Source organism: Macrobrachium rosenbergii, chromosome 49 (genome assembly GCF_040412425.1).
Source record: "Macrobrachium rosenbergii isolate ZJJX-2024 chromosome 49, ASM4041242v1, whole genome shotgun sequence".
NCBI classification, from domain to species: domain Eukaryota; kingdom Metazoa; phylum Arthropoda; class Malacostraca; order Decapoda; family Palaemonidae; genus Macrobrachium; species Macrobrachium rosenbergii.
In genome coordinates this window covers 20,396,106-20,408,893 of record NC_089789.1, presented here as the reverse complement: position 1 = coordinate 20,408,893, position 12,788 = coordinate 20,396,106, and the positions used below count along the sequence as shown (strand labels likewise).

The following is a 12,788-nucleotide window of genomic DNA, read 5'->3' as shown; positions in this document are numbered from 1 at the left end:
GTGATAAACATTCATTATACTCATTAAGTATATATATATATATATATATATATATATATATATATATATATATATATATACATATATATATATAGATATATATATTATATATATATATATATATATATATATATATATTATATATATATATATATATATATTTCTAAGCTTAGTCCCGTTCCTATACGTGGTCGCAGTTTTCGATGAGTCGCTTTCTATCTATCTCTCGGGTGCGCTTCTGCTTCGTCAAGTCTTTTTCTCTCTCATGCCCTCCCTCGCAGCCTATCCATCTCTTTCTTGGTCTTCCTCGTCTTCTTGTACCCTGCACTTCTATCTCCATAGCATACCTTCCAATATATATATATATATATATATATATATATATATATATATATATATATATATATATATATATAGTGTGTGTGTGTGTGTAAACATTATGGTGCCCATTATGGTGCCACCTATATCATTCTCGCGAGAGGTCTTGTGTCCGATTCCTGGGCAAAGGCTGGTGGATACATACAGTCCGTTAATAACCATTGCAACATCCTTGAAGCTAAGAGGTAAACTATATACCTTCAATATGTAGTCGCAACCTTCATTACAGAGGAACAATAGTATTTGTGGCTTAATCATCCCTGAAAGAAACTGGTAACACTCGTATCAAGAAACATTAATCTGACACTAATTAGAAGTCTTATTTTTTGGTTGTGAAACAAAGGATTGAATACAGGTTTCCTTTCATTGGATTCCTTTGTGTTCTTCTCATTTCTTCACCCATCTGTCAGTAGATCTAAATATCTGTTCATCATATCTTTATCTGATGTAAGCCTAAGCGTGGAGACGCAAATTATTGCAATTACTTAGATTTATCTTCATTAAAGACATTTCTTCTTAGATGAAAATATATAGGTTATACTCTATACTGTATATGTCTGTTTATGTACCAGTCTTCCACTGATCCTTTTTTAAATTTTTTCTCTTTTTATAATGTATATTATTTTTGGTAATCATTTCAAGCGTTGACCTATGCGACATCCTGTCCATCGAATTATTTATTGACGCATCGAAGAAAATATTTTCTGATTCAGCGAAAGCAAGATTTCCCGTTCCGTCAGTAATCTTTAGTTAACTATGGATTTGGATTTTCTTCTGAATAAAAGAGAATATTCGTTCAGCAATACCGTTCAGAATACCGTTTTTTACTTATATTTCCGATACACTTAGATTAAGGCTGTAAACTTGAGCTGATGGCGATAGACGAGAAAAAGTGGAATTCCTCCTGAGCGAATTTTAAGGTTTATGGTTATTGGGGGGCCTATTTGCATATCTGCTGAGCAAGAGGGGATGGATGTATGTGCCCCTCAAGAGACGACCACAGACGCCGATGTTTACTTTTTATTTTCCATATTTGAATATGTACCATGTAGTATCTCGCCTACGTTGAAAACATGTATAGGTCAGAGTTGCTTCTTGTATCATGGTAACTCTTGAATACTGAAATGAGACATGCTTCTATGATGCTTTTTTGCGATGTCTGCCTACAGGTAAAATCTACCTAAATTGTAGTATACATTTAATTCCAAGTAACAATAATTGAGCACGTTATTGAAACTCAAGTAGTACCAGAAACTAACACCAAAATGGTAAACGAAAAACAAGAATAGATAAAATATTGCCCTTTAATGACCGCGAAGTTAGTTTTCAACATTATTCGTAAATACCTGCTTTGTACCGGGTCTTCCTTCTCATGCTATGTTCTTGAGGCACTGCCCCATTGGTTTTTTTTTACTATTATCAATATTATTATTGTATTTATCTTTATTATGAGTACCGTACTATTTTTTCAACTTCTTCACCAGCTGTGGATATTGCCGTATTTATCAATTTTTATCATGTTATCTCATGTATCTAGAGTGTGTGTATGTTATTGTCTCTACTTTGTATTTTCCATGTATATGACCTTGAGCTGAGATTAAATTTATTATTATTATTATTATTATTATTATTATTGTTATTATTATTATTATTATTATTATTATTATTATTAACTCTTCTAGCACATCACGTTCTCGGTCACTTCAGTGGACATAAAAAGAGACATATTCTTGATGAAGTAAATATACATCCCACGCTCCTCAAGGGTACAAAGGTATAACGCCATGTAACAGCGTCCTAACAGTCATTGGAGTCTCCTGTTTTTGGAAAACATCCTACCGACATATTTAAAAAAAAAAAAAAAAATATATATATATATATATATATATATATATATATATATATATATATATATATATATATATATATATATATATTATATATATAGTTTATCAAAAGGATAAGATTTGTTCTGAGCTCTACATCTTCCATGGTTTCGATAGATTAGAATGTACAACATAACTTCTAACTGTTCTACTAGTTTCAGCATTCAGAAAATTTAATGAAAATTTTTCTGTTCTGTGCTAAGTTTGTTTCAGTCACACTCAGGAAAAAACACATTTTCTTCTCTATTCAAGTTACTAGTTTTCGAAAAGCTAAAGAAATTATTAACTTTTTATAAACTTTTTTATTGCTTTATTCATTCATCGTTATTATGTACGTCATAAAAATGTTGTTGCTCATTAAAATCTTACCATATAACCATACTGCCATAAACAGACCTTTACGACATTTATAACAAGAACACTAAGAACCCAAACACTCGTGCTTTCAGTATATCCATACGTACCGCCAAGTCCTAATATTCTCAATAATATTTCCTTCAATTCGCCGCTTTTCCTATAAATATCTTCATTTATTTTCTGGGCGATGTATTAGCGAGATTGGTTTACGTGTCAACTTTTACCTAAATGCTCCAGATTTTAGGCTTTCATTAGCCAGACTATTTAGCAGGCTTATTTTTTTATTTTTTTATTTTGATGGAGGGGAAAATAGAAAAAAGTTCTTTTAATTTTGAATTCTTCATGAAATATTCTCAAGGTGGATTCTTACAAAGTGGTTTAAGTTTTGTAAATTTGGTTCAAGGATAAAATAATGACTGGTAGTTGTATAAACTTATCCTCCATCTATTTTTCTTAACTGCACATTACTTCGGAATTTACGCCGTCTTACTTTTTTGCTACTTTGCTACACTGCTTTTGATTTTATTGTGTTCTTTTGAGCGGTTCAACTATTTTCAATAAACGTTAGGTTCGTTGGATATATTCCTTTATCTTTATTTTGTTGATGAACCAATCTTATTTCTTCCATGTGATTAATACAATAGGCAACAAGGCATTAATACAATAGGCAACAAGGCCAATGACAAAACCAAGGTCAAAAGCAAGAGCTACTTTTGTTATCATCATTATTTAGGAAGGAGACCTTTTCTGTAGAAAGTTTAGTTAAAAATTAATGCTGCATCAGCGGAGCTTAATATATAAGAAAGTTCCTCTGTTTGACTAATGCACTCTTTCTTTAAAGAGAAAGGCCGCGTAATGCTTGTTCTAAATTCATTTCCTCAAAGGGAGGGTATAGACATACTTGACATGTTTCATTTTACTAATTTGAGCATACAGCTGTGTCTAAAAGCACAGGAAATGTAAAATATGGCCTGAGACCATGCAGTGTTGAACTGGAGAGGAATGTTAACGGCCCTACTTTAAATTTCTTGTCGTTATATGCATATTTGTCCCCGTGGATGGGGGGTGGGGGTTACCGCTATTAGTGCACCTCATGCGGTGCACTGTAGGCATTACTTGAGGTTCTTTGCAGCATGTCCTCGGCCCATAGCTGCAACCCCTTTCTTTCCTTTTACTGTACCTCCTTTGATATTCTCTCTTCCATCTTACTGTCCACCTTCTCCTAACAATTGATTCATAGTGCAACTGCGAGGTTTTCCTCCTGCTGCACCTTTCAAACCTTTTACTGTCAATTTCCGTTTCAGCACTGAATGACCTCATAAGTTCCAGTGCTAGGCCTTTGGCCTGAATCCTATATTCAATATGCATATTTATATGTTTACATCAGTAAAATAAAAACGTTTCTAGGGTACCTGTAGCCTTCCTTTGAAGAAATGAATATAGAACAAGCATTATGTCAGTCGAACGCTGGGCCATCAGCGTGCTAGCCGAGAGCTCTACCCACCCGTCCAGTGAAGAACTAGATGAATGGTCTGGTAGGGAAAACAAGAGAAGCTTCATTAAAAATGAAAGTCCGCTGATACTGCTTATTATTGTTGTTATTAATAATCACCGCTATCGTAAATGCTTCCACCCAGGTTCACGAAAAATATTTGAACAGTTCCTTATAGGTTTTTTTGACGGAGGTAAAGATACTGTAATTTAGAGAGAGAGAGAGAGAGAGAGAGAGAGAGAGAGAGAGAGAGAGAGAGAGAGAGAGAGAGAGAGAAGGAATTTATGAAGGAAATCACTATTACAGCTGTAATTGAAATTAAGTAAATAAGTTATTAAAACATTTTTCCCATACGAGATTTCTCGGCTACCGCTGATTTTAGGACTAATCATCTATCATTACTACTACTGCTATTCACTAGGACTAGTACTACTACTACTACTACAACAACAACAACAACAACAACAGCAACAACTGCTACTACTAATGTAATAATAATAATAATAATAATAATAATTGTTTTTAATTAATTACACAAGTGTTCCTCCATTCTTTTTTTTTGTTAGTTTTTTCAGTGTCTCTTTGAAATCAGTATTTCAGTCTTCTCTCTCCCTTTTCAACATTAAAACGTTACCCTGCTTTTAAAAGGAATTACTGGCCCGTTTAATTTTAACATCAACAGACACTGAAAACATTAATCAAGTAAGATTTTATATTTCACGTTCGATTAAAAAAAAATAGAATTCCATACATCGGACACCTGGATTGCAGATCATTTCGGCGAAGCCAACGCCGTGAGATTGAGACGAAATCCTTGAAGGAAATGGGGATTTAGTTCAAAATGCTTAGAAATAAATATATATATGTAAAGGCTGGATTAATAAATCAATTAATTAAATCTCGAGATCACCTATATTCGTGAAAGCAATTTAATCACATTCATTCATCACGAAGAATTCCATTACAACTGTAGAACATTCTAAAAATGAGCTGTTAAAGGTAAAGACGCGTTTTTCATGTCATCAAATTCACTATTACCGCTATTCATTAATGTTAGATCATTGTTAGAACAACTTTATCTGAAAAACAGAAGGATTAGAAGGTATGAACAAAAAAAGTAAACAAACCGGGAACAGTTACGATGATCTGAGACACGTGGATACTCAATATCAATGTTTGACAGACCGTAAATGATGCGCTAATCCATTTCAAGGTTGATGTTTACAATCCGAGGATTTAAGAGGAAAAAATAGTAATTTATGGGTAAAAAAATGTTAATTACTCACCTAGTAAATTATTCCGTACAGAAAAAAAAGCACGCATGTAAAAGTACTTAGGTTACGTTTTTATTTACTTGAGGCCACCTAAAAATCGTCGGCCAAATATATAGCGATTAGATAATAAGAGGATGTATAATTAAATCCAGTTTACCATTTCTCAAGGAATGGTGATGATGTACGCCATAACTCGACATCGTTCATTCGTTCATCAAGAAGAATTTAATTGCCAGTGTGTTTCGTTTACAAAGCAAGATTTTGAAGATGATAGCTTTCATCTCCTGTCACCAAAATTGTTTTTATTATACGGAAAATAAAAGGGTTAGAAGGAATAAACATGTAAAGTTAACTGTTGGTGGAATTAGTAACAAGGTAAGCTGAGATACACGTGACTTCTCAATATTAATGTTTATATGAGCATATATAATGCGCCGAAAGTAACTTCCTTTTTAATGTATAAAATCCGGTAATGTTTGGAGAAAGAATAATGACCTCTCGGTAAAAAATAAGGCTATTCACGTACTTAATAAATAAGTCCTTTAAACAAAACCTTGGTAAATGTATTTAAATTACGTTTTTATTCACATGACAAACCTGATGTTCTGCGGGAACGGAGCTGACATTAAAAACAGCTTAGCACTGAAACAAGTATTCATGGCGTCCGCAAGACTGATGAGCTAATAACACATGACTGCACAGTTACGAGGCGGTGGCAACACACTATTAATATTTTATTCATATTCGTACCAAAAACACATACATGAGAGAGAGAGAGAGAGAGATCGTGCTAATTTATTATGAATCGTATAATATCTCAGAAATAACAAGTCAGATAATAGAAACAACTAAATTATTAAATTACCTTTATATCGGAGACTCGGAAAGAAGCAAAAAATTGAATTATTAGGAAAAAAAATGCATGATACGAAAAAGTCTATATCAGTAACTGAATCTGTAAGCCAAGAGGAAAGAAAGGATCAGAGGGAAGTTAAAAAAAAAAAAAAAAAACTTGGTACAGTTTTTCAAACATTTCTCTGAGAAAAAAACAAATAATTTCGTCCAGTTTTCAGCCATTTCTCTGAAAAAAAAATATTGGTCCAGTTTTCAGACATTTCTCTGAGAAAAAACAAATAATTTGGTCCAGTTTTCAAACATTTCTCTGAGAAAAAACAAATAATTTGGTCCAGTTTTCAAACATTTCTCTGAGAAAAAACAAATAATTTGGTCCAGTTTTCAGACATTTCTCTGAGAAAAAACAAATAATTTGGTCCAGTTTTCAGACATTTCTCTGAGAAAAAAGATAATTTGGTCCAGTTTTCAGACATTTCTCTGAGAAAAAACAAATAATTTGGTCCAGTTTTCAAACATTTATCTGAGAAAAAACAAATAACTTGGTACAGTTTTACAAACATTTCTCTGAGAAAAAACAAATAACTTGGTCAAGTTTTTCGAACACTTCTCTGATTATAGTAGACAAAATTGATATTGCCCGTAATCCCCTTCGTAAGAATAAAGTTGAAAGAGGTCGCAATGTGCGCGCCGGAGTGCGCCATAAATTCCTTGATGGCCTAATGAGACAGGAGCTTTATGAATAACAAAAGATTCTTTTGGCTTTAACTAAAGAGGTTATTTTCAAAGCCTCGGTAATTAACGACAAATCCGGTCGAGATTTAAGAGGAGCTTTGAAAAGAGTAATTGCGAAAATAAAAAATTAATGAGAACATACTGAAATACATCTGTGTTTCCGCTACTTGTTCTTGAATTTTACAGATGCTTTGTTTTGGATGGCTGACGGATATCAACTTCCGAACATTGATCCGTAGATTTACTGAAGTATTATAATAACCAGGTTTTGGTCAGCACCAGTTATGTAAATTATTCATATAAATACCCACACGCAGGCGCACATATACAACCAGACACACATACAGATAGATAGATATACAGATAGATAGACATATAGATAGATAGGTAGATAGATAGAAAGGCAAAGAGAGAGAGAGAGAGAGAGATTTAGTTTTCCTCCTTGTTTCATAGAACAAAATATTCATAAGGATATGATAACCACAAGTCTTTGCAATGACTTTATCATTTTTGTATCAACATTCCGTAAGCGGACACCAAGACTCATATTTCACGGTAAATAAGAGTTAGCAGTTCTGGAGATTTATGTTCTATTTGGGAGAATTGTATACAAATCCCGGTGAGCACAATGCTCCTCTCTTATATAAAGTCTTTCATTGGGTTCAGTGAGACGAATCTTTTTTGGCAGCATCAGACACTTAATGATATAGCTGTTTTATTTTTAATTTATATCACTCACCCATTCTTAAATAAGGTTTCCGTAGTGTAGTGGTTATCACGTGCGCTTCACACGCGCAAGGTCCTCGGTTCGATCCCGGGCGGAAACAACAAGTTTTTACTTTCAATCATGATATGGAGCGGGTTAGAGAATCGTGTAGTCGATGGGGTATGAGGCTGAACTCCAGTAAAACGGAAGCACTATTGACTAGTAGATTTCGTATTGATTTTGCACCCCATACCACTCTTCAAGTGGGTGGGGCTCTGCTGATTGTCTGTCTGTGTGTGTATATATATATATATATATATATATATATATATATATATATATATATATATATATATATATATATATATATATAGTATAAACCAATTATCAGTAGAAATCAATTATCAGGAAAGTAAAGAAAAATCAGTTAATAAAGTGATTAATAAATAGATATAGTTATAAATGAATTATCAAAATAAAGATGAATTGCATCTTCGCTTGAACGCTTAAGGTTCTAATTGCACATCATCCTCCGGGAGACTGTTCCACAGTCCAGCTGTGTGAGGAATAAAAGATCTTTGGAAGGTGAGATGTGAGCCAAAGGTTACACCAAGTATAGTAAAAATTTCACTCAGATATATATATATATATATATATATATATATATATATATATATATATATATATATATATATATACTGTGTATGTATATATAATTATAAATATATAGTATATATATTATATATATATATATATATATATATATATATATATATATATATATATATATATATATATATATATATACAGTATATATATATATATATACGCACGCTGGTATATATCACGACTTAGGACGGTATTTTAAATATAAGAAAAACTCTGCAATTAAAATTCAAAGAAATAAATATAAAGTTTACGTAACGGATTGATGTCAAAATAATCTCAATATGGATAAAATGACAAATCGATTATATTGATAGCGTTCTCTTATGACTTCCTTCATTAAATAGTGAAGCCATTGGAATGATATCCTATATCGTCTATTAGCAAATCCATTGCATTCACCAGCAGCCTGGTTTTTAGGTTGTGGTTTAAGGGTCTATTTTTGCTTGCCAGCTGACTGCCACTTAAAAATGTCACATATGAGCCTAGATAATTACTACCCCGTCCACCTATAGCTCCGGGTGCTTCCTCAAACTTTACACAAAAAGTAAGTCTATGGCAATACAAAGTGTGCCTCCTAACTTACCATAATATAACCTAGGATACAGCTTTCCTCCTATTAATATGTCATACGTGATATTTATATGTAGTAATCAAGTTCATAAGTACCTAGGGTTTTTGTTACCTAGGGTCATAGGTAGCTGAGTTCATAAAATGCTGGGTTGATGCTGGTCATGTTTGTAAATAGCCGGGTTCATTTACAGCCAGGCTTGTAGTTACCCATGTTTGTAGGTAACGGTGTTCATAAGCAGCATGTTTGTAGGTACCCAGGCTAATAAGGTGCTTGGGTTATAAGTAGCCATATTTACAAGTAGCTAGTTTCATAGGTAGCCATGTTTGTAGATACCTAGTTTTACAGGTAGCCGATCTCATAGGTAGCTAGGTTTATAAGTGGCAGGGTTCAATGCCTGGTAAGTACCTACTGTGCCTTTCAGGGCCGTGTCTAATTGGTTTTCGTCGATAAAATCTTTATAAAGCATCGGAGATGGATCCCATTTTGGAAATAGCTATTTGAAGCCACAGCCTAATTGTCAAAAATATGCAGTGATGTCATTGATAATTAAGGCATTTATCAGAAGTAAATCAAAAGAAATTTAAAGAAAACTTAGCTAAATCTAGCAAGTTCGTAGATAGAGGCTAGTAAAACGTCTTTACTGAAGGCCCTCCCCTCATTGATACTGTAATAAGACGTACTTTACTAGACACTCCGCCCATATACTTTATGAATGAAGACTCAGATGTTGGTAGTAGTAGTAGTAGTAGTAGTAGTAGTAGTAGTAGTAGTAGTACTAGTACTAGTAGTTTCAACTTGGTTAAGTTTAGACAAAATCTCTAACAATTTCTTTATTATTTATTTAGACTGTACAGAATAAAAATGTTTAGATTATCATGTATTTATAGTATATTATCATACAGTTTCGATAATTATCGCGCATCCTACTCAAGGTATTGCTTATTGTACAAGAGGGTCAAATATTTGTGTTTTTATGATCATTATCATACGACTGGGAACCCTGCTATTACGTCTGATGTCATGGTTTACGTCACAACTAGCCTCTCTATGGGTGCTCACTAAATTTAGCTAAGTTTCCCTTTAAATTTCTTTGATTTACTCTGATAAGTGCCTTAATTATCCACATTAGACATCACCGCATATTTCTGCCAATTAGGCCGTTTCAAATAGCTATTTCCAAAATACGATCCATATCCGATGCTTTGTAAAAATTTTATCGACGAAAATCTGTTAGACACAGCGCTGAAATGCACAGTAGGTTCATAAATAGCCGATTTCATAAGCAGCCCAATTTATAAGTTGCAGCGCCATACCTTGACTGCGACAGATTGGTCTTCACATTGTTAAGAGATTGGTTATAGGATCAACATGCATAAATAACACCCTATTCACAAATACCTGTCAGGCTAGAGTTGAGACTACATATTTGGTTCTGGAAAGGTGAGGAAATCATAATTGCAATTAATAGCCAAAAAATTATTTCAAGTAAAAAAAAATAATGTTTTCAAATTTTGAATGAAAATCGTACTCCGTAGTGTTTAGAGGTATTATTATTATTATTATTATTATTATTATTATTATTATTATTATTATTATTATTATTATTATTATTATTATTATTATTATTTTAACACTACTATGACTTATAAACCAGGATGTCAATTTGATGTTTCTTTGCATATTTCACGTGCAACGGTATTTTGAGTTCTTTCGATGTTTTGGAAGCTTTCATGTGACTTTGGCTTTGCTGGGAAAGTAGAATAAACAAATCGAGAATGAAATGAACTTTAACAGAATGGCAATATATGTGCAAGAAGGGGGGTTATTGTTTTATCCAATGTTGTCACGAACGTACACTTCAGTATGCACATCGCATGTATATATATAGCATATATATATATATATATATATATATATATATATATATATATATATATATATATATATATATATATGTATATATATATATTTATATATATGTATATATATATATATATATATATATATATATATATATATATATATATATATATATATAATTGCTAATGAATAAAGAACGAACACCTTACCGCAGTAAGAATGCGCCTACAGTGTGAAGAAATAAATTCCAATTTTTCTTTTGCTCATCTGCCAGAGGTAAACTACTATTTTGTTATCGGTGTTTTACCGTAACTCCGGCAATTCCAAACCGCAGCCTAAAAGCTTTTTGTCTTTTGAGAAACCACAAAATATTCAACAGTAGTAAAGCAGCTTTACTTTTTTTATTTTATGCTTCAAAATTACCCATTTAGTTTGTCATCTTCACTTTATGCTCTTACTCCAAATTTGTAAGGTTAAAAAACTTAAACCAGGTTATCCACTCTGATTTTCAATAAGCATTTGTCCATCATTTCTCCAGAGTTTCGAAATGGAATATTTTTGATAAAAGGTTGTGTCATTTCCCATTACAACTGGGAACATTTTTGTGGAATACTTGTTTTTTTCTGTTGTTATTCTGCTTCTCAAAGATCGAAATGTGATCTTCGCGTAAGGCTGTGCTCAACTTTTTCCAAGTGTGATAGTCCCTTATTGTTATCAGCATAATATAAGGAACAGACCCTGTGGCGGAGGAAAGCCATTAACCCTGTCCAAGAAAAATATATCATAAAGTCTAACATGGTTCTTCCCAAGCTAATCAATAACCCCCGGCAGGTATAAAGAAGAAAAAAGGCATCATATTTTGCCATCAGAATACAGCTCTCCGGGAACAAAAGGGTTGATTGATGGATGCTCTACCAGTGATTATTTTAAAAAAGATAAATACGTATGAAAAACATGTTTATATACCATGTGTAATGTTATTATGACCGAGGTCAAAGAGGTGAAAAATTGTTTAAGGATACGATAAACGGACCATAACCCTTGGTACTTACCATCAGCCAACTAAGACAGCATCGTTTGTAATAAAAAAAAATTGTTTTATCCCCTGTTGAAAGCCAGGATAGCACAGCCGTAGTTTATAAATACACTTTGCGTAAAGGGGACTGTGCATTACTTTCTGATGTAAAACAACACTGGACCAACATCCATGAAAATGAGGCTAAAATCTTACAAAATGTTCACAAGAAAACACTTCGCTAAGAATTAATGGATACTACCGAAGTTATTTGCATGAAAACAATTATAGAAAGCCATATATATCAGAAGTATGTATAGATACCTGCAGTTATCCTTAAACTCCAACGAAAACAACATTCTCCTAATATGCAAGGATTCGCCTTCATTAAAACAAACAGTTGTTGTATCACTTCTGTGTATTAATCCCACCGCCTTTCAGTTTAGCAGAGAACAGAACAGAGTCGAAAAGTAACCAATTTCCGTTAAGTCGACCTAATCCTTAGGCTAAAGGGATCCGAATAAAGACCTTGTACTAAAGCTTAGGATATTTTATATTCAGTTTCGAAGATTTTAGAGGAATCAAATTGTCTCAGAGCATTGGTAAATTCATTAACGTACCAGCGCAGACAGTTATGATATCATAGTACATCGGTACTTACAACTATATCACTTGCATATTATATCAACATTATATGAAATCATTATCGTGAAATATGAATGCCCAGATATGAAAGGTTTCCTCCTGACGGGAGAGCGTCATCATAAAACGGGAAGAATGGCCCTGATTTAACTGCACGTAACAAGACAAGTAGAGACGCTTTCCTCCAATAATCAATATTTTTCTACATGATTAAATATAAAAGGAGGTGATGAAAAGACGCCAGTTATAATTCTGAAAAAAAAGAGAAAAATCTGAAGGCTTCCAAGCTAGGAATAATGGGAAGGGCTGATTAAAGAGCCTCCATGAACAATCTTCGCTAATTTATCCCCT

General features: G+C 33.0%; 1 long non-coding RNA gene and 1 other non-coding gene across 2 annotated transcripts in view; both read left to right on the top strand.

The window, feature by feature from the left end:
* The window catches only part of LOC136832146 (uncharacterized), a 217,773-nt gene that overhangs the window by 48,520 nt on the left and 156,465 nt on the right, over nucleotides 1-12,788 (top strand). The gene's annotated exons all lie outside the window — the stretch shown is intronic.
* TRNAV-CAC (transfer RNA valine (anticodon CAC)) lies at nucleotides 7,729-7,801 on the top strand. Its single transcript has one exon. It is a non-coding gene; the product is annotated as a tRNA-Val (tRNA).